At 46.6% G+C, this 20,140-nt stretch overlaps 1 protein-coding gene across 2 annotated transcripts in view; it reads right to left on the minus strand.

Annotated features, from left to right (window-relative positions):
• Nucleotides 1–20,140, minus strand: part of JAZF1 (JAZF zinc finger 1) — a 335,261-nt gene that overhangs the window by 296,445 nt on the left and 18,676 nt on the right. The window lies entirely within an intron of this gene.

Consider the following 20,140-nt stretch of genomic DNA (forward strand, 5'->3'; position numbering starts at 1 on the left):
ATGCATATGTTCCCTCTCATTGTCCATTTTCTCACTCCACGGTCTTCCGCTGTTTGTGAAAGTCTTACCATATTGATTGGAAAAGTCCCTTCTGGCAGCCACCTCAGCCGTGACCGCAAAAGCAAACACAGCACCCGTGTGACCTGTGAGAAGGCTTTACCTTTCTCTGTGCTGTTGCCAGGAGCACCGTGAGAAGCCTTCCCGGGCTCCTTTGGGGAAAGCTCCACTGAAGAGGCCTCCACTTCCTCAAGCAACTTCCTAGGTTCTTTAGGAGAATGCAGTCAGGGAATGGGGTCAGTGGAATGAGGGTTGCCCAAAAGGGAAAAGGATCACGCCCTCTGGTGGGGAAGCAGGTCCAGAAAACGTGTGTGTGCACGTGTGTGTGTGTGTGTGTGTGTGTGTCCTATAGGAATCTTCACAGCACCTGTCATCCTGTCAGTGGGTGGGGAGGAGTATCCCAGGGATGGAGATCAGCAAGCAAAGACACCTGGGGAGCTGCCAAGAATTTGATATAGCTGACCTGGACTTCTGGATTTCACAAAGCAGGACATTAAAGTAAAGTAATATCCCAAGGAAGAAGCCAGGAAAATAAGATATCTACTATCATCATCATTCGATAACAGAAAACAGTATAGCACACACACTCATCAAAAGGCACCATCTCAGAAAAAGGGCACAGATGCCACAACCTAACTTGAAGAAACAGGGCACGGCATCTCTGAGTTTTCTCATCTTGGTAAAGGCAGGTGCAGATGCTGTTCTGGTCTGGCAGTGGTCGGTACGTGTGGGCATGACTACCACAGAGCCCAGGAAGGGCCTCTGACCAACTCCCCCCGGGATTCACAATAGAGGAATTAGCAAACACTCAGGTGGGTCAGCACAGAGGCTGCTGCGGCCGCCAAGTCCACAACTTCCGCTGCTACGGGCCCCTTGGCCTCCGGAGCTTGCCACGGTCGGACTCCCGCTGCAGAGCAGCCACTGAGGGCCACACCCACCACTCATTTAGGGTCTGCAGGCTGAATGTGAGGAATACACACAAATCATTTAAAAGTGAAGTGTGCAGACACAATGTAAGGGAGCCTTTAAACGTTTCACATACAAAGAATTTGTACGAGAAGTTAAAAATGTTTTAAGCTATAAGGTTAAAAGAAAAAATGGTGATATAAACTGTACGTAATAATCTTGGAGCAGGAGTTCTGTCTAGAGGCTAAGGGATGTCCACGACCCCTATTTGAGTACCTGTGCTCAAGTCCTGGCTTTGCTTCAGATTCCAGTTTCCTGCTCATGTGCACCCTGGGAGGCAGCAGGCAATGGTTCAAGAACCTGGGTCCCTGCCACCCACCTGGGAGAGCCGGATGGAGTTCTGGGCTCCCAGCCTCAGGCTGGCAGAGCCAGCTGCTGTCAGCATCTGAGCGGTAAACCACTAGATGGGAGATCTCTGTCTGACTGTCTGTCTCTGCCTTTTTTTTTTTTAATCTTTTATTTAATGAATATAAATTTCCAAAGTACGACTCATGTGTTACAATGGCTTCCCCCCCCATACCGTCCCTCCCACCCACAACCCTCCCCTTTCCCACTCCCTCTCCCCTTCCATTCACATCAAGATTCATTTTCGATTATCTTAATATACAGAAGATCAGCTTAGTATACCTTAAGTAAGGATTTCAACAGTTTGCTCCCACACAGAAACATAAAGTGAAAAATAGATGATTTTATTTAAATGATGATGAAATCAGATCAGACCTATTGTCATGTTTAATCCCAGTGAGAGTCAAGTTGGGAATTGATAATTTCTTTTTTTTTTTTTTTTTTTACAGAAGATCAGTTTAGTGTACATTAAGTAAAGATTTCAATCGTTTGCACCCCCATAGAAACACAAAGTGAAATATACTGTTTGAGTACTCGTTATAGCATTAAGCCTCAGTGTACAGCACGTTAAGGACAGAGATCCTACATGAGGAGTAAGTGCACAGTGACTCCTGTTGTTGACTTTACAAATTGACACTCCTGTTTATGGCATCAGTAATCTCCCTATGCACCAGTTATGAGTTTCCAAGGCTATGGAAGCCCCTTGAGTTCTCCGACTCTTATCTTGTTTAGACACGGTCATAGTCAAAGTGGAGGTTCTCTCCTCCCTTCAGAGAAAGGCACCTCCCTCTTTGAAGACCTGTTCTTTCCACTGGGATCTCACTCACAGAGATCTTTTTGCCAGAGTGTCTTGGCTTTCCATGCCTGAAATACTCTCATGGGCTTTTCAGCCAGATCCGAGTGCCTTTAGGGCTGATTCTGAGGCCAGAGTGCTATTTAGGACATCCGCCATTCTATGAGTCTGCTGAGTATCTCACTTCCCATGTTGGATCACTCTCCCCTTTATTTATTCTATCGGTTGGTCTCTGCCTTTAAAATAAAATGAAAAGTGGATAAGTAAAAATTTAAAACAATAATAGTGTAAATAACGTAAGGCTAAAAGGAAATGTGGCCAAATGCTAATGACAATAACCCTTGGGAGAAAGAAGTATGAATGTTTTTCTATGTCCTCGAAATTTTCTGAAATTTATTCTCAGGTTTTTCTGTATCTCTACATTATTTCCAAAACCAGAGGATACAATCTTTTTATTTATAGAAGTTTTAGGGTCAAAAACAAATGCCCTGGGGCCAGTGCTGTGGTGCAGTGGGCTTAGCCTCTGCCTGTGGCATCAGCATCCCATTTGGATGCCCATTCATGTCCTGGCTGCTTCTTTTCTGATCCAGCTCTCTGCTATGGCCTGGGAAAGCAGCAGAAGATGGCCCAGGTGCTCAGGCCCCTGAACCCACGTAGGAGACCTAAAAGAACCTCCTGACTCCTAGCTTCAGATCAGCCCAGCTCCAGCCATTGTGGCCATTTGGGAGTGAACCAATGAAAGGAAGACTTTTCTCTCTGTCTCTCCCTCTCTCTGTCTGTAACTCTGCCTCTCAAATAAATAAATAAAAACTTAAAAAAAAATGCATTTTGGGAACAGTTGGTTAGCCTAGCAGTTAACACGCCCATGTCTCGCATGGGAGTCCCTGTCGTCAATTTCTGGCTCTGGCTCCTGACTCCAGCTTCTTGCTAATGCAGACCCTGAGAAGCATTGGGCACGGCTCAAGTAACTGAGTTCCTGTCACTCATATGGGAGACCTGGATTTTGATCCTAGCTCCCAGCTTTGGCTCTGGCCTAGCATAGGCTATTACAGGCATTTGGGGGTACATTAGCAAATGGAGAGCTTCCTTCCTCCCTCCCTCCCTCCCTCCCTCCCCCCCCCCGCCATCTCTGCCTCTTAAATAAATAATTTAAAACAAATTGTGAGACTGCGACATTTCAGTAAAGATCTACAATGCTCTTTGCTAGTAAAAAGAACTAAGAACAGTAATTGTGGCTCATGTTGGTATATACTGCCTAATTATTTTTCTTTCTGTTTTAGTGTATATATCACATTATCATGTTATTTTTAGATTTCCCAAAACAAGTCAGCATGTTCATGTCCTTAAGCAGTTTCTGACATGATGAAGTTGGAGCTCAATCTGATTTAATCATTCCATCACGTAGAAGCGAAACACAGCCAGAGCTGCCGATGAGTCATATCTGTATGTTTCCTTACACTAACAACAACAAAAGCTACAGGTCAACAAATGGTACACACAGGTTTAGAAGAAAATGAATTGGGTTTGACAGTTGCATGACAGGGTTGCTACACCTGTTACAGAGGATTTTCTCATACTTGACTGCATCTCTCCAACAATCTCACAAAGACTCATCTGAACACCTAAAAATCCAATATGTAGAATAAAGTGATAACAGTAGGAACTCCCCAAAACACCTGTCTTGATTAATTGCTTGTGAAATCTTGGTTCTACCTCCTAGTCTAAGCAAGTTGGTCCTCTGACCCACTACATCCCATCTACCAGTTACCCCACCACACTAACCACCTGTCAGCACACCCTTTCTTTCCCAACCTTACTGCGTTTCTTCAAACGCTCATTAAATGTTTCCTCTATGCATGGAACTGCATTAAGGGTTGGTGTTGTGGTGCAGTGGGATAAGCTGCTGCTGGCATCCCATATCCCATTTTTTTTTGTCTTTAATGCTTGCATTTTATTTCGGGCCAGAGCCCCTCAACTCTGAACTAAACACCACGACCAGCCCTCCCGCGCATAGGCTGGTAGCAGAAGAGTCCAAGGACAAGGTTGGACGGCCGAGGTGGCAGGCAGCGGCTAGCGGGCGAAATGGCTCACACACAGCCAGAAGCAGAGCCAAGCAGGGTACCTGTGGCTCCTACCAGCGCTGGCTCTCCACAGAGGAGGGATGGCAGCAGAGGGCAGAACACCTCCTCGTCGTCGTGTGGAGGCAGCAATATGACTCCTAGCCTCGCGTCTCCAGAACTCCTCTTCCAGGCAGAAACAAAGCCCTGCACCCCATGAGACTGAGCATATGGCCACGACCAAGTCACGGCCACGGCAGAGGACCACTGTGGCAGTGGACTCCCTGGGGCAGGGAGCTGTTAACTAAAGGAGAAGCAAAGGAATTAAAAAAGGAGCCCAAGTATGCTGATTCAAGTCCTGGCTGGCATGCTTGCAATTCAGCTCCTGCCTCGTGTGCCTGGGAAAGCAGCAGCAGATGACCCAAGTGCTTGGGCTATGGTACTCACACGGGGGACCTGGATAGAATTTCAGGCTCCTGGCTTCAGCCTGGACTAAGCCTGGCCTTTATAGCATTTGGGGAGTGAACCAGTGGATGGAAGATCTCTTTCTCTCTCTCTCCCTCTCTCTGCAACTACCTTTCAAATAAAAAAAACTTTTTTTTTAAAGAAAAAGACAATGTGTTAGCTTTTTCTCCCACAAACTGGGGGAATTGGAGAGATCAAAGGACACATGAGTGACAAATGGATCTTGATTTACCTACCGTTTCTTTGTGAAAGAGAAATAAAAAGTTCTACTCAGGAAATGTAGGAATAATGAATACAAGCATGGCATGTTAATGAGAACAGATGATGGAATAGTGGGAGACAGGGTTGCAGATATAGGAAAAGGAAGATAGCAAAAGACTTGAGAAGGGGAGAGAGAGGCCAGCATTGAGGTGTGAGTTAAGCTACCACCTACAATACCAGCATCCCACATGAGTGCATCCCATAGGAGTGCCAGTTGGTATCTTGTCTCCATTTCTAATCCAGCTCCATGCTAAGGCACCTGGGAAGACAAGCACGGTAGCCCAAGAATTTCAGTCCTTGACACCTAAGTGGGAGACCTGGATAGAGTTCCAGGCTCCTGGCTTCAGTCTGGTCCAGCCATGGCCACTGCAGTCATTTGGGGAGTAAACCAGTAGATGGAAGATGTCTCTCTCTGTCTCTCTCTCTTTCTCTGTTATTCTGCCTTTCAAATAAATGATAAATCTCTTTTTTTAAAGGGGTGGGAGGAGTGAGAACAGTGACAGAATGAAAAAGCCGGTAAATGACACAAAGAGAAACAGATACAGATATACAGAGGCACATCTGAATAAAGAACATTTCCATAGCTATTGCAACTGCATTTCTAAAAATCCGTGTTCCATTTGTACAAGAACAGGCACAGAACATTTTCTAGGAAGGGCTTTAAAAATTTATAAATCACATAAATGGTTTGTTGAGCTGGGTGTGTAATTTCCAAATTCCAGAAGCCAATTTCCAGTTCATTACAATTTTCCTCTTTGATTCAGATGCAAGGATGGAGAAACTGGGCAGAGAACAGTATCTTCCAACCAAACTGCACTGCCCGCCCTGGCCCTTCAATGAAAAGAAGAAAAACGGGCCATGGCCCAGCCTTAGCTTCCTCTCCCATTCATGACGCACTCACCTGCTGGGCGCTCTCCCGAAGGCCCTGGGAGCCACACGCAGCCTCTCTTGCCCTGAGCCCACACTTTTGCACACACAGTAATCCGTGCTGGAAATGTTACCTTCTTTACCTTCAGACTCAGTCTTCCTTCCAGACCACCCCCACCAGTGGCCTTGCCCACCCCCTCCCCCAGCTTCCAGCTCGCACACCCTTGTCTGCGGCATCCCTCTGAGCGAAGCTGCACTCTTCAGCACCCCCAGGACTCTCCCGGACAACACAATTCCCAACACTGTCAAGCAGGAAGTGGGTTCTCAGGAAATGTTTGCCAACATAAAATTAATTATATGGAAGTATGTGCGTGTTCACAAACAATGAAAAGCAACACTTCTACACTAACAAAAAGAAGTCTACAACAAGGACTAACTTTTCTTTTGCGGAAATTTCCATTATTAATATCCAGATTGCAGCTTTTAAAAAAAAGGAATTATAAAAAGGTAATATATAGCCGGCGCCACGGCTCACTAGGCTAATCCTCCGCCTTGCAGCGCCAGCACACCGGGTTCTAGTCCTGGTCGGGGCGCCAGATTCTGTCCCAGTTGCCCCTCTTCCAGGCAAGCTCTCTGGTGTAGCCAGGGAGTGCAGTGGAGGATGGCCCAAGTACGTGGGCCCTGCACCCCTGGGAGACCAGGATAAGTACCTGGCTCCTGCCATCGAATCAGCGTGGTGCGCCGGCCGCAGCGGCCACTGGAGGGTGAACCAACGGCAAAGGAAGACCTTTCTCTCTGTCTCTCTCTCTCACTGTCCACTCTGTCAGAAAAAAAAAGGCAATATATATATAACACATGCATACCTATGAATGTGTATGAATGTTCTAGTCAGTTCTAGATGAAAACAGACCCTTCCCTCGGACCCTGTCTGCTCCCTCTGCAGCCACACTGAAGGAATCTAGTGCCCTGCTTTGACAAGCCTCTTGTATCTGCAACTGGGTTCTCCTCACCAACTTAGCTACCACCAGCCTCTCATCTCTTCCTCACTCAAGGATTCCAGAGTCATCACTTCTTGACAGCCTCCCATGCAGACCGTTCTGTTGAATGTGACAACGGGAACTGATGTGGTTTGGCACTGACCACGGTGGGGCTGCCACTCACCACAGCCGGGACCCCATGCTTCAATTAAGGGAGCTTTAGGAGGCCTGCAAGTGTATGGGCTCAGACTGTGTGAAGAGTTGAAAGCCCAGCACTTCTGCAAACCACATACCCTTTCCTTCCCCCCACCTGCCTCGCTCCATGCCACCGCTTACCCCAGAAACATCATTATGAGAATCTAAGCCTAGAAGTCCTCATCTAGACTTCACAATGGAAACTCCAGGGAGAAACTGGGAATTGCCCTGAGTTCTCGTCATGAGCTGAAGGGAATACACGAATGACAGCTCAACCCCTGGGGCCCCACCCTGGCCTGGGTAACTGCTCTGTTATCTACAAAGCACAGCTGAGAGTTTGCTACAATCCCACAGACATCCCACAATGAGAGCTTTCCAACAACAGAATGGACCTGGCAAGAGGGACGAGCCCTTTGCTGTGACAACGTTCAAGCATGGCAGACGGCTGTTTGCCAGGGTCCTCACAGAAGGAGTCTCAGTGACGCTTCCAGCACTTGTGTGTCATCATTATACAGCTCCTTCAAGATTCTCTGGGCAAACTGAACCTCATTCCCCATATTCTAGAGCCCTGGAGTAGGCACAGGACTCACTTACTCACTCAACAATTAACCATCCTCTACCGAATAAGCAAAACCACATCTACTCAGTGTCTCTGAAAGCCTGCCATTGCACCATACAGATGGAAAACTGACCCCCTTCCCAATCTCTGTTGTCTTAATCCATTTTGTGCATTTATGACAGTATGCCAGAAACTGGGTGACCTACAAAGAGCAGAGATTCACTTCACACAGGTCTGGAGTTTGGAAGTCTGAGGCCGAGAGGCTGCATTTCGCAAAGGCCTTTGTACTGCAGCATCCCACGGCAGAAGGCAGAAGGGGAAGAGAACACCAGAGAGCAAGAAGGGGCTGGGCTTGCTATTACAACAAACCCGCTCCCTTGAGAATGAGATGGATCTAGTCATAGGTTTCTTACGACCTAATTCACCTCATACAGGTCCCACCTCCCACGATGGTTGCACTGGGGATTAAGTGTCCAACACATGGGCTTTTGGAGACACATTAAAACCACAGCACCTGTCAAACTGCATCCTTTATCATCCTACTTATTTCTTAATAATGCATCATGGAGCAACTTTAATATGTTGTTAGCAGTTAATATTCAACCGTTATTTATGATTCCTCATTTGATTCCTCATTCTTACCTATCACTGATTAATTGTGGTACTTTAATTTCTCAGCTTCAAAATGTCTGTGACATGACTATACAGATATGCAATTTTTTTTATTAAGGTAAAGCCTATACATTGACAAAAAACAGTGTTCCTATGACTGAGCAATGGCCATTTCTCCTTGAAGTGATCATACTCCAAACAGACAAAACGCAGTAGAGAAAGCAAGAGGCAAAGCATTCGAAAATAAATAAAAAGTTTAGAAGAGGATACAGTGATCTCTTTGCAACTGCTATCTGCCCTTATTCACCAAAACTAAAAATAAAGTTGGCCTGTGGTTTACTAAATTTGGTTGCAAAGTGCTTTTCCCACCAAACCACTGTGCAATCACATCAATCACTAATAAAAATGATTGGGAGGGGCAAGGAGGGGAGACTGTAATCAAAATATACTGTATATTTTCTGGAATGTGTGATGAAACAAAATGTTTCAGCTCTTGCTTCAACTACTTTAGTGCCTACTCATTTTCCTCCATTTCAGGCCCATTACAGAGACTGGGGCAGCTGAGCAGAATACAAGGAGACTCACATACCAAGCTGTCTTCTGTTACCGTATGTACGCATCAGTCAAACCCAAGTGTGCCCTCTCGGTTTAACTCACTGAGTGGGGCTCTGGGATGATACAGCCCTCTGCCTTTAGAAGTCTGTTAACTGAGTGACACGGACTCCACTCTTCCTCTACAGAGCATTTTAGTTTTTTGATGCGAGAGGACAAACTCAAATGGGAAATGAGTAATTTGGGAACCTCTTACAGCTTCCTGGCCTGGACTCAGTAATCCTTTCTTCCCCTTTCAGTGTTAGTCAGCAAAGGTGCTGGACACAGAACGGAGGACCTGGTCACTCGTGGCCAGTTCACTCACTGGTAGAACTTTCACCTAACTGCTGAATTAACACACTGAGAAATGACCAAGGCAGAGAGTCCCAGAAACAACCACACCTCACTGTGATGGCTGTGTGTGTGTATGTGTGTGTGTGTAAGCATAAGGAACTACAAAAACTAACTACTGGCTTCAAATACTAACCAACCCTGCCTCTTCCTGGGTACAAGATCACATGCAAATTAGCTGCACTACACCTCAGCTTTTTGATCTCAAACAGTTCTTAACTCATTGAGTGGCCACGAGGCACTACACAGTGACAGGTGACTCACTAGGTGCGGGCCTCTGGTCTGTACAGACACACCCTTGACAGATAGACTATTCGTTCCATCCAAATCCCCTCTGGCTGGAGCTCTGTGGCTTCCAAGAGCGGTGCAGCAACGCATCACCTAAGGCGTTCAGCTGCAGCACGGGTCTGCAGCCGAGCCTGCGCCTGTGAGACATTCTCTTGGCTCTGTTTGGTTTGGACAGGCATCGTGCGTGTTTTTCTCAGAATCTGAAAGTCGTGCAGTCAAGGCTGTCGAGGCCTGTTTTCCCACAGACGAGCCCATCAGGGACTGAGAACCTCTGTGTGGTGCCGGTGACTGCCTGGGCAATTTCGTGGGAAGTCATCTTCTGGCACTGGCAGAGACCATCACTGTCTGCTGGAATAATCTGGAGCCAAGCTACGGTTAGTCCACTTTGACTTGTGTACATTTCCTGAGCACAGGAGACCACTGATAAGGAATCAAGGTAGGAGGATCAAATGTTTGCTGATTTCCCTGCAAGGTCAAAATGTTCACCGAGTGAAGAGAAGGGACCATTATTATAATCATAAATCCACGCTACATCTTCCTCAGCAGTGGTTCCCAAGGGTGTGCCAGGATTACCTGGGAGCATGTTAAAATACAAGCGTCTGAGTCTCCCAACTGTAATTAGGGCTGGGTGGTCTGCAGAGAGAGCTGCACTCTAATCAGTGCCACGAGACACTGGTGCTGCTGGGCTGAAGCCCATGCTGCGAGAATCAGTGCTTGGTAGGTACAAACTAAGTTCCAATCCCAGAACCCAGCACATCACCAGGCAAAGAGGGGGTGATCATTTTCATTAGACATTTGTTGAATGAGTGCGTGAATGTAGGAGCAGGTAAGTCCACCTCCATCGTCATCACATTCCCCACATTTCTTTACCTCGGATTTTACACTCCACGTAATACCCTTCCATCACTACAATGGATTTTAAAACAGAAAAAGACTAACATGTGCACACATGCACACACACACATACCTGCAGAGGTCTGCTAAATGCACCCCAACATCCATTCTGTTTTTACTAACAGAACATCTGGAGTTCCAGCCAGGCAGACAGCTGCACAGTGAAGACTGTATCTCCCAGTGCCATGCAGCTAACTGTGTCCCTGACAAGTCCCTCTTCCCACAGGCTGAGCAGCAGACAAGGTGAGAGCAGGCCAGCCTCCAGCCTGATGGCAGAACCACATCCTGCAGCAGGGCTGGCAAGTGCCTCTGTAAGGGGCCAGTGACTGCTTCTGGCTCTGTGGGCCTCATCATCTCTGAAGCAACCGTCCAGCTCTGCCACTGCAGTGCAACGTCGGCCGCAGACAATAGGAGATGAAAGGAGAGTGTGCTGCAATAAAACTTTATTTATGGAATCAAGTCTGAGTCGCATTGTATTTTCACATCAGAAACTCTTCCACAATCTCTGAAAATATAAAAACCATTTAAAATTAATTAACTCTTCAATTTTCTTATTTATGTGAGAGACACATAGAAAGAAACAGGTAGGGAGAGGTAGAGACCCCAGCTGGGTCCGTGTTGAGGCCAAGGCCAGGAGCTAAGAACTCAATAAATGCCTCACACCTGGGTCACTTGAGCCTCATGGCTGTCTCCTAGGTCTGCACTCAAAAGAAACTTGAGTCAGCAATTATCTGATGTGGGACTGGGGCATCTTAACTGCTCTAGGCTAAATATTTACCCCCACAATATCTACTCTTAGTGGATATCCACTCTCTCTCTCTCTCTCCCTTCTCTCTTTTTTGTGTGTCTCTCAAATAAATAAATAAAGTTTATAAAATTAGAATGTATTTAACAAAAATAAACATAAAGAAGAAGAATCCCAGAAAAGGATGAAGAGCAGAGACCTTGACACATGAGCTTGACTGGCATGTTCCGGCCTGAGGACAGTGAGCGTGGCTGCAGCACCAGGCCCAGGAGCAGGGTGTGGGGTTTGACAGGCAGCAGCCTTCAGAGGCACCGAGACTGCTAAGCAGTCGTGAGGCCTGTGGATGTTCTTTTGCAGAGTAGCTGGACAGGACAGCCACTTTGGAAGGATAACACCTGCTGCCTAAGAAGACACATTTTAGGGTGGTGGAGGAAGTGAGGCAGAGGCAGATCAGTTACGGGGTAGCAGCATTGATGGGTGGTGCCTTGACAGTCTCTGTCTTCAGCAGCCTCATCTCTCTCTTTTTTTTAAGATTTATTTTTTATTTATTTGAAAGAGTTACAGAGAGAGGTAGAGACACAGAGGGAGGTCTTCCATCCGCTGGTTCACTCCACAAATGGCCGCAACTGTTGAGCTATGCTGATCCAAAGCCAGGAGCCAGTAGCTTCTTCCGGGTCTCCCACGTGGGTGCAGGGGCCCATCTTCCATTGCTATCTCAGGCCACAGCAGAGAGTTAGATTGAAAGTGGAGCAGCTGGGACTAGAACCAGCGTCCTTATGGGATGCTGGGGCTTCAGGCCAGGGCTTTAACCCGCTGCCCCACAGCGCTGGCCCACACCTCACATCTTATAGGAAGTCAGGTTTGTCCCTAAAGGATTTCATTCTTCTTAGCGTACATACAGCCTGGTTGAGGGCACTTTGGAAAGCTTACAGAAAAATGAAATTAAAAGATGAATGTATCTTAGTGCAAAGAAATTTTGGAGCTCATACATAGTTTTTTCATGCCACATATTTTCCATTAACCTGCTAAAGTCTTCTTCTACTGCACAATGCATTAAAGTTGGGAGTTTAGAGTCTCAGACTTTGTGCCGAATAATTAAAACAATTTTTAAAAATTTTCACCCAGATCAAAACATAATTAAGAAACGAAGTATTTTTAATTCAAAAGTTATTTGAGGTTAGATTGTGGTATTTTTAAAAAAGATGTATTCATTTCAAAGGGAGAATAACAGAGAAGGTGACAGAGATCTTCCATTAGCTGGTTCATTCCCCAAATGGCCATAAAATCCAGGCTGGGCCAAGCTGGAGCTAGGAGCCATCAGAGTTTCCCACGTGGGTGGCAGGGCCTACACACTTGGGCCATTATGTGCTGCTTACCCATCAGCATTAGCAGGGATCTGGATCAGAACTGGAGTAGCCAGGACTTGAACTGGCACTCAAGTATCAGATGCTAGCATTGCAAGAGGTGGGTTAACCTGTTGTACCACAATGCTGGCCCTGATTGTGGTATTTTAAAAACAGCTACTTCATGGGTTTAGTTTTGCTCCCAGGGGCAACAAGCAGAACTTAGCAGAATGACCAGGTAATCTTGCCTCCAAGGTTGTGAGAATAGGTTCTAGGGTGGAGAATCTCTTTTAAAGTGGGCACTTCAAAAAACTTGTGGAAAATGGAATCAAAAGAGAAAGTCAGATATGCACATACAGTACTTAAGCAGGTACACAGTATATCCATGGCATTACAATTTCATGGGAGGGTTAGGAATGGGGAAAATGCTACAAGAGGTTCAAGAGGCATAATGAAAAATGGGTTGAGAAAGGTTTATGATGTGCATAAACACCTGTGTATAAAGCAATGTAGTTGTACTATATCTATCACATAATATATATAACCCCACTGTCCTTTCCACTACCTAATGTGATCTCTGTTTTTTTATATATATTTTTATTTACTGGAGAGGTAGAGTTACAGACAGTGAGAGGGAGAGACAGAGAGAAAGGTCTTCCTTCCGTTGGTTCACTCCCCAAATGGCCGTAATAGCTGGACCTGTGCCGATCTGAAGCCAGGAGGCAGTAGCTTCTTCTGGGTCTCCCATGCAGGTGCAGGGGCCCAAGGACTTGGGCCATCTTCCGTGGCTTTCCCAGGCCACAGCAGAGAGCTGGACTGGAAGAGGAGCAGCCGGGACTAGAACCGGCACCCATATGAGATGCTGGTGCCGCAGGCAGAGGACCAACCCACTGTGCCACAGAGTCGGCCCCATGATCTGTTTTTTAACTGCTGCTATAATGTATTCCCTTTTCCCACCTATAATGTAGGCTCCATGACAGCAGGGGTTTTCAGGTGTTTTTTTTTTTTTAACAATTTACTTTTTTATTTGAGAGTGATCTTCCATGCAGTGGTTCACTCCCCCAAATGCCTACAACAGCAGGGAATTGGCCAGGCCAAAGCCAGGAACCAGGTACTGCACCTAGGTCTCCCATATGGGTGGCAGAGGCCCACATATTTGGGCCATCACCTGCCGCTTCCTGGGACGCATCAGCAGGGAGCTGGATCAGAAGCGCAGGTGGGACTGGAACCCAGGCTCTCAGATGTGGCAGGCAGGCGTCCCTCACTGGGCTTAGCACTCATGGGTAGGGTCTCTGTTTGCTGCTGTAATCCCAGCACCAGCAACACTACCTGGCACATGGGAAGTGAGGCTTGTGGGGTGAGGGGGCACTGTTGGAACAAATATCCTCAAAATCTTCTTGTGCTGTAAAATTCTATGATTCTAAGATGTCCTTGGGACACTGTTAGCCCCAGAGCAGCCTTTGAGATCTACCCAGGAGGCCGTTCCTGGCATACCAAAAGCATCTCCCCTGAAAGTAGCCCCCTGTCCATGACTCCCACCCCCAGCACCAGCTGTGTTTTAGGAAAACCTCAATACATTTATCAAAGCAGCTCTGTGATAAAAAATGTCAGAGGGACAGAGCCAACTGCTGCATCGGGTGATAAGGAAAAGATTACAGGCTTTCTAAAATTATCAGCAGGATAATGAACCTTTATAACTGCACTCACTGCCTACTGTCAGGTGGAGGGAGTGAATTATGTGGCAGCTTGGTTTGTGTTTCTGAAAAGTTCCTGAGCTTGCTTATACACAAGAGGTAGAGCAGCACAGCATTTTCTAGACCTAGGAGAAACCTAAGAGATCACCTCTGGATCTTTTAGGTGCCTGTGTGAATTCTGGTTACTTTTAGTGAGCTATGCTGGGCAAGTTATGAACCATGCTGTGGCTCAGCTTCCTTATCTGTAAACTGGGACTAAGTGGTACAGCCCAGAGGTAATTTCACATATGCAAAGCAGTTAGATAAATGATCATGCCTAGCGCGCTGCAGACACAACCAATATTATTCATTTTCATCAGTCACTTGGCTTTTACTCCTTTTAAACTTGAAACTATTTCAATCCAAGAAAAATTTATCCAAAAGTTCTGCCGGGGATGAAAATGATGAGGGAGTCCTGTAGAAACCCAGAGGCCCCAAGACACTCTGGAAAACCTGTGACAGGGCCCAATGCACGTATATTCCCAGAGAGGAAAGACTGCAAGCCAAAGTAACGCTTCACGTCACTGAGAGAGCTCCAGCCTCAACTACCGGACCCCATGTGCCCTGATACCAGGTGCCAACCCCTTACCAAGAAAGCAGGAACAGTCGCCAAAAAGTTCATGGAAAATGAATGCTGTAAAACCCATGCATAGATTTTATTTTATTTTTTTGCACTAAGACAAGTTTCCCTTTCAATTCTAGTTTTGAAGTACCCTGGTAGAGACTGTGTGTGCTCGTGGGGAACCCTGCTGTCACAGGAATGAGGGGTCACGAATGACATTCTAAAAGTAGTTCATGTGACCTTCCCAGAGAACCGGGGAGCTCACGGTGGCCCCCTGGTTCTGCAGCCTCTGCTTGGCTCGTTCCAGAGGGCCCACTGCTTTTCCTGACAGCCTGGGCTGCCGACTGGTTACAAAAGCCAGAATCAAAGGCACTATATGGCTACCCTTGATTCCCAGGGCAGTGTGGGGGAAGGCTCTGGAGTCCAGCAGGCCTGGCTGGATGATCTTGAATTGAGATCACTACGAAAGGCTTAGTATCTTGTCTATAAAATGCAGGTAACAGCCATACCTCCTGTGTAGCCCTTCTGAAAGTGTCCATGCAGCAGTTCATTCAATTGAGTTGAACAGCCCCGAGCACATAGTTGGATCTCAAAATCAGCAATTGCTATTAATTACAATTATAACCACCCACTCTCTCCATTAAACCACTGGGCTATATGTTAGCTATTCAATGGAAAGGCCAAGTTCTCAGGTGTTGCTCCTGGCCCGGAACTTGCTAGCTGAGCACCCAAAGCAGGCCCTCCCTTCCTCCACAGGAAACAGAACTGCACCTGGGACCTGCTGGGGGCTCCACGTGCCAGCACCTTTGCAGCTCCAGGGAGCCAGGCATTAAGTTCCCCACCAGAATGAGAGTGGCAGTGACAAGTGCCAGCTAAGGCCTAGGCCCTGGCACAGTGTAGGTGTACTTCTCTACACTCCTTTTTTTTCCACGAGAAGAACAGAGAGGTTCACCCTAGGGAAAGGACCTCAGAGAGCCCAGCCAACACCCTGGCAGAGCAGAGAACTCAGACAGGGGGATTCCACGGTGCCAAGGAGCCTCCTTCCCACCCTGGATCCTTACAGGAAAGACAAATAAAGCCCTTGCACCTTTCATCCTTTTCTGTTGTTAAAACAGCTGAATCTTTTCTCCTAGAGTGACCACTCCCTGGGAACTGTGACTTCATTGAACATTGACAATACGTTTAAACAAGCCAAATGGTAAGACTGCAGCCACAACCTCAAAGGAAATTCAAAGGACAGGAGTTGGAAGAGTATTAGAACAAGATATTCCTTTAACACCCATTATGAAAATTATCCTCTGCCCTCTTTCAACCCTTCTGACACAGCACAAGGAAGCCAGGGCCTCCCTGGGTGTAAAAGTGTCTCCTCAAAGGCAAAGCCCAGGCTAACTCAAAGCCTTGAAATCTCTATGGCTTCAAGTGTCTTTACGCCAAGCAAAAGGTGAACGTCAAAAAAAGACTGTTTTTAGGAGCAATCTAATCTGGTCCTTGAAGATGAAGGCTTCACAGTGGAGGAGACACAGCTGGGTGTAATCCAAGGGATACTGGTTTGAGTTCCTACATCATAAATGCAGTGCTCCTGCTGAGGAGAGACACAACAATGAGGTGCTAAGTCAGAAGGTACAAAATCCTGAAACAGCAGTAATGGAATGCTGTCTGCGGTGTGATAGCAGATAATAACAAAGGCACTGTCAGCTCATGTTCATTAAATACTGAATACCTGCCAGGCACTGCTAGGGTTTGTCACATGTTCACTCAATCTCACACGAGCTCTGTATGGTTGATCTCATATCCCTCCTTTCCCTCATGAGAAAATCATCCATTAGAAAATTGTGCAAGGTCACTTGCCACCAGCGACAGCCACCAAAAGGTAGGGGAAACGGTGGGAGGAAGGGGAAAGGAGGTTCCCGACTGGCTGGATACCCTTTACCCTTCCCTGTGACACTGGCTCTGAACTGGGGAAGACAAGGGGCACAGGATCCAACAGTGAAGCAGGCCCAGGGTTCTCCCGACGCGCCTGGTGCCAGACAGAGCATCCCAGGCAGTACCCCTACTTCTCAGCTCCGCCAAGCAGCTCAGGAATTTAGAACACAAGCCCAGAGCACTGGGCAACCCAAATTGAAGCCTTGGGATGCTTAAGTAACCTCAGAATGGAAAAGGGGTCATCCCTAACCAGAGAAGTAGGTTCCCCTGTTTTTGGTGGCCAAGCAGAAATCATATAACTACTTTCTCCCGCTCTGTGAAGTCGCAATTTCCCTGTCTGAAACACAGACTCAGCCCTCCCAGGGGAGCCACACTGTTTGCCTCTCAAGCCCTCTGGGGTGCTGTAATATAGGGTTAGCGACCTCCTGCTTGTAGATACTTTTTATGTCTCTACACTAAATATCAGATCCTTTCAGCTTTTTCCCACGTAGGACACAAAGGCTCCCGCAATCGAGTAGACCGTGGCTGTTCACACACGTCTGTCCCCTTCCTTGCCTGCCATCTCCAGGCGGGCCTGTGCTGACTCCTTCTGGCCAAAGGAATGCTACAGGCATGACCCGAATGGAGGACTGAAGTGAGCCTTGCTGGTCTATCACATGACGAGCATGCCCCTTGCAGCTGCTGCCACGTTAGCCCAGGTTCCAGAACGACTCGGGGCTGGGGGGGGGGGGGGATCCTTGAGCCCAGCCCACAGCCTAAAGCAGAACCATCCAGCTGCACCCAGCCCTCCAGCAGCCAAACCTCAGTTGCCTCCAGCGGCCTTGGTGGGAAGTCACTGAGTCAGGGGGTGGCTGCCCATGCTGTGTCACTGTGGTACTCGCTGACAAATGCCTTGTCACTTTATGTTCATTGAGAGGCTAAATCACTGTACAAACGTATATTTTAGCAGATCTTGCACTCTTCTCCCTTGAATTTCGAGGACTGAATGGGCCTCCTATCACCCAAACACACGCCCCACTTCTCAGATGCTTGAACAAAGATGAAAATACAGAGAACAGGCTCACACACCCTCAGGAGAACACTGGCTCCTTCTCCACTCCCGCCCGTCATGTTTCTGCCCCATGCTCACAACCACCAAATCCAGGCAGGACTTCACAAAGCTACTGAAGAAACTTCTGAAAGAAATCTACAGGTTCCCCGAGTCTATAAACTGTGATAAACATTATTTTTAATATGTCGTGATTATAGATAATCCTTACTTTTTACGTCTGGTTTACAATCAAATAGCTAACATCAAATTACATCAGTAAAATGAATGTGTTAGTCAAAAAATTTTATTTCAATGTGAAGTTCAAAGCATCAGTAACACTTTTAGGATTGAAAAACAAGCAAACGTGGAGCTGGTGTTGTGGTGCAGCAGGCTAAGCTATCGTTGGCAACACCAGCATCCCATATCCGAGCTTCGGTTCAAGTCCCAGCTGCTCTGCTTCCAAGCCAGCTCTCTGCTAATGCACCTGGGAAGCAGCAGAAGACGCCCCAAGTACTGGGGTTCCTGCCACCCATGTGGGAGATCAGATGGAATTCCAGGCTCCTGGCTTCAGCATCACCCAGCCATATATATATATATATGTGTGTGTGTGTGTGTGTGTGTGTGTGTATATATATATGCATCTCCTGTTTTTCCATTATTCAGTTGTAACCTGAAAACAAATTGTCTTCTGCTTATATCATTTTTTTAATTTAATTAAAGGCAGAGTGGAGAGAGAGAGAGAGAGGGAGAGATAGGTAAAGAGAGAGATCTTCCATCTATCTGCTGGTTCACTTTCCAAATGGTTGCAGGCTCGGCCAGTCCAAAGTCAGGAGCCAGGAATTCTACCCAGTTCTCCCACATGGGTGGCAGGGGCCGAAGGACTTCCCAGGTACCTCAAACCAGTACTCTAAGATGGGATGTGAGTGTCCCAAATGGCAGCTTAGCCTGTGGCACAACACCAGCCTCTGTTTATATAGTTTTAAAAAAACTGTCTAGACTCCTGAAATGTATTTTCTCCTAAATAAAAAATTTTATTTTTTAAATGTGGGAGTCACTTTTCTAACCACCATGACCTAACATCTCAAAAACTTAAATCTACATAAACAGCACTAAATTAAGGCTGGTATATTTTGAAACAGCAAGAATTTGTGTGTGGAATGTATTCCATGGATTCCTAGGACCACTCAGAATGACTTACACAAACACAAGCCAAAACTCTACCAGGGAAATCAGATTTTATCAAATATCTCCAAGTCAAAATGCTTAACAAAAACCAGAAACATATAAGGTTGTTTTGATTATTTTCTCCCATCACATTATGGAAACATGAGGAGGACAGAAGAATCTGAGGATTTGGTGGCCCTGGGAGCGTTGTTACAGACTGGTGCTAACATTCATGAGGGGCTTCCCAATTACAAATGTTTTTATTCAACCCTTATATCAACACTCTGAAATAAGTCCTATTCCCATCCCCATGTGACCCGGAGGAATTGACCCATAACCTTCCACAGTCAAGCCACCAGCACAGCTTCCTGCACGAGATGACCAAGAGCTCCAATAGAAAATTCACCAGAAACACATGGATCATGTACTATTACCCCATTTTAGAGACGGAGAAAACGAGGCACAGAAAGGTTCTGTAACTTGACAGAAGGAGCAACACCAGGACTCCAAATTTGGTAGGCTGGCTCCAGGAGCCACACACTAAACCACTGACCGCTGCGTTTGCTCTGCTTCTCTGCTGAGCTCACGGCTTTATATCCCTGAAGCTTGTTTGCCTGTAGAATCAGCCAGCTGGACCAGCTTAATTCATCTATGAAAGTTGTCTTCCATGATGACAACACAAGGGGAGAGTTTCTGGGAGGCTCTGCTTTTTTTCCCAGGGGAGGGAGATGCGCCTGGTACTGATCTCACTACAGGTGCTCCCGGACACATGAAAAGTTACATCCTGACAAGCCCGCTGTAAGCTGAATGTCTTGTGGGGGAAAATCCATTTAATCCACCTCACCTGCTGGACACCCTGGCAAAGCCGCACTATGTGGATGGTCAGCTGTTGGCCACAATGACCATGGGGCTGACCTGAAGCCCTACTCCCTACTGTTGCTCAGCATCCAGAGAGAGGACTGAACCTCATAATGCCAGCCCAGGAAAAGACCAAAATTCAAAATCCCAAAGGCAGTCTCTGGAGTGTATATTGCTTTTGCACTATTGCAAAGTCAAACTATGGTGAAGTGCAGTCAGGAGCCACGTGGACACTTTTAGGATTAATGCTCATCTTTTTAGAATTTAGTATAAAAAAATTTTAAGTCACCAAGTTTTCATATTAAAAAATGGTTAGCCATTTTATAAAAAGGAAATTAAAAAAGAAAATGTAATCTATAACTGACGACTCTGCGTTACCACATTTATAGTGCAAAGGCCTCCTTGCTGGAAGCAATGGCCCTCAAGGTTAAAGCTGCATCCCACCGTTCACATGTGTTTCATCAAAACACACGGTCCACCATTAATATCTCTTATGAAATACAG

Source organism: Oryctolagus cuniculus, chromosome 16 (genome assembly GCF_964237555.1).
Source record: "Oryctolagus cuniculus chromosome 16, mOryCun1.1, whole genome shotgun sequence".
In the NCBI taxonomy this organism is placed as follows: domain Eukaryota; kingdom Metazoa; phylum Chordata; class Mammalia; order Lagomorpha; family Leporidae; genus Oryctolagus; species Oryctolagus cuniculus.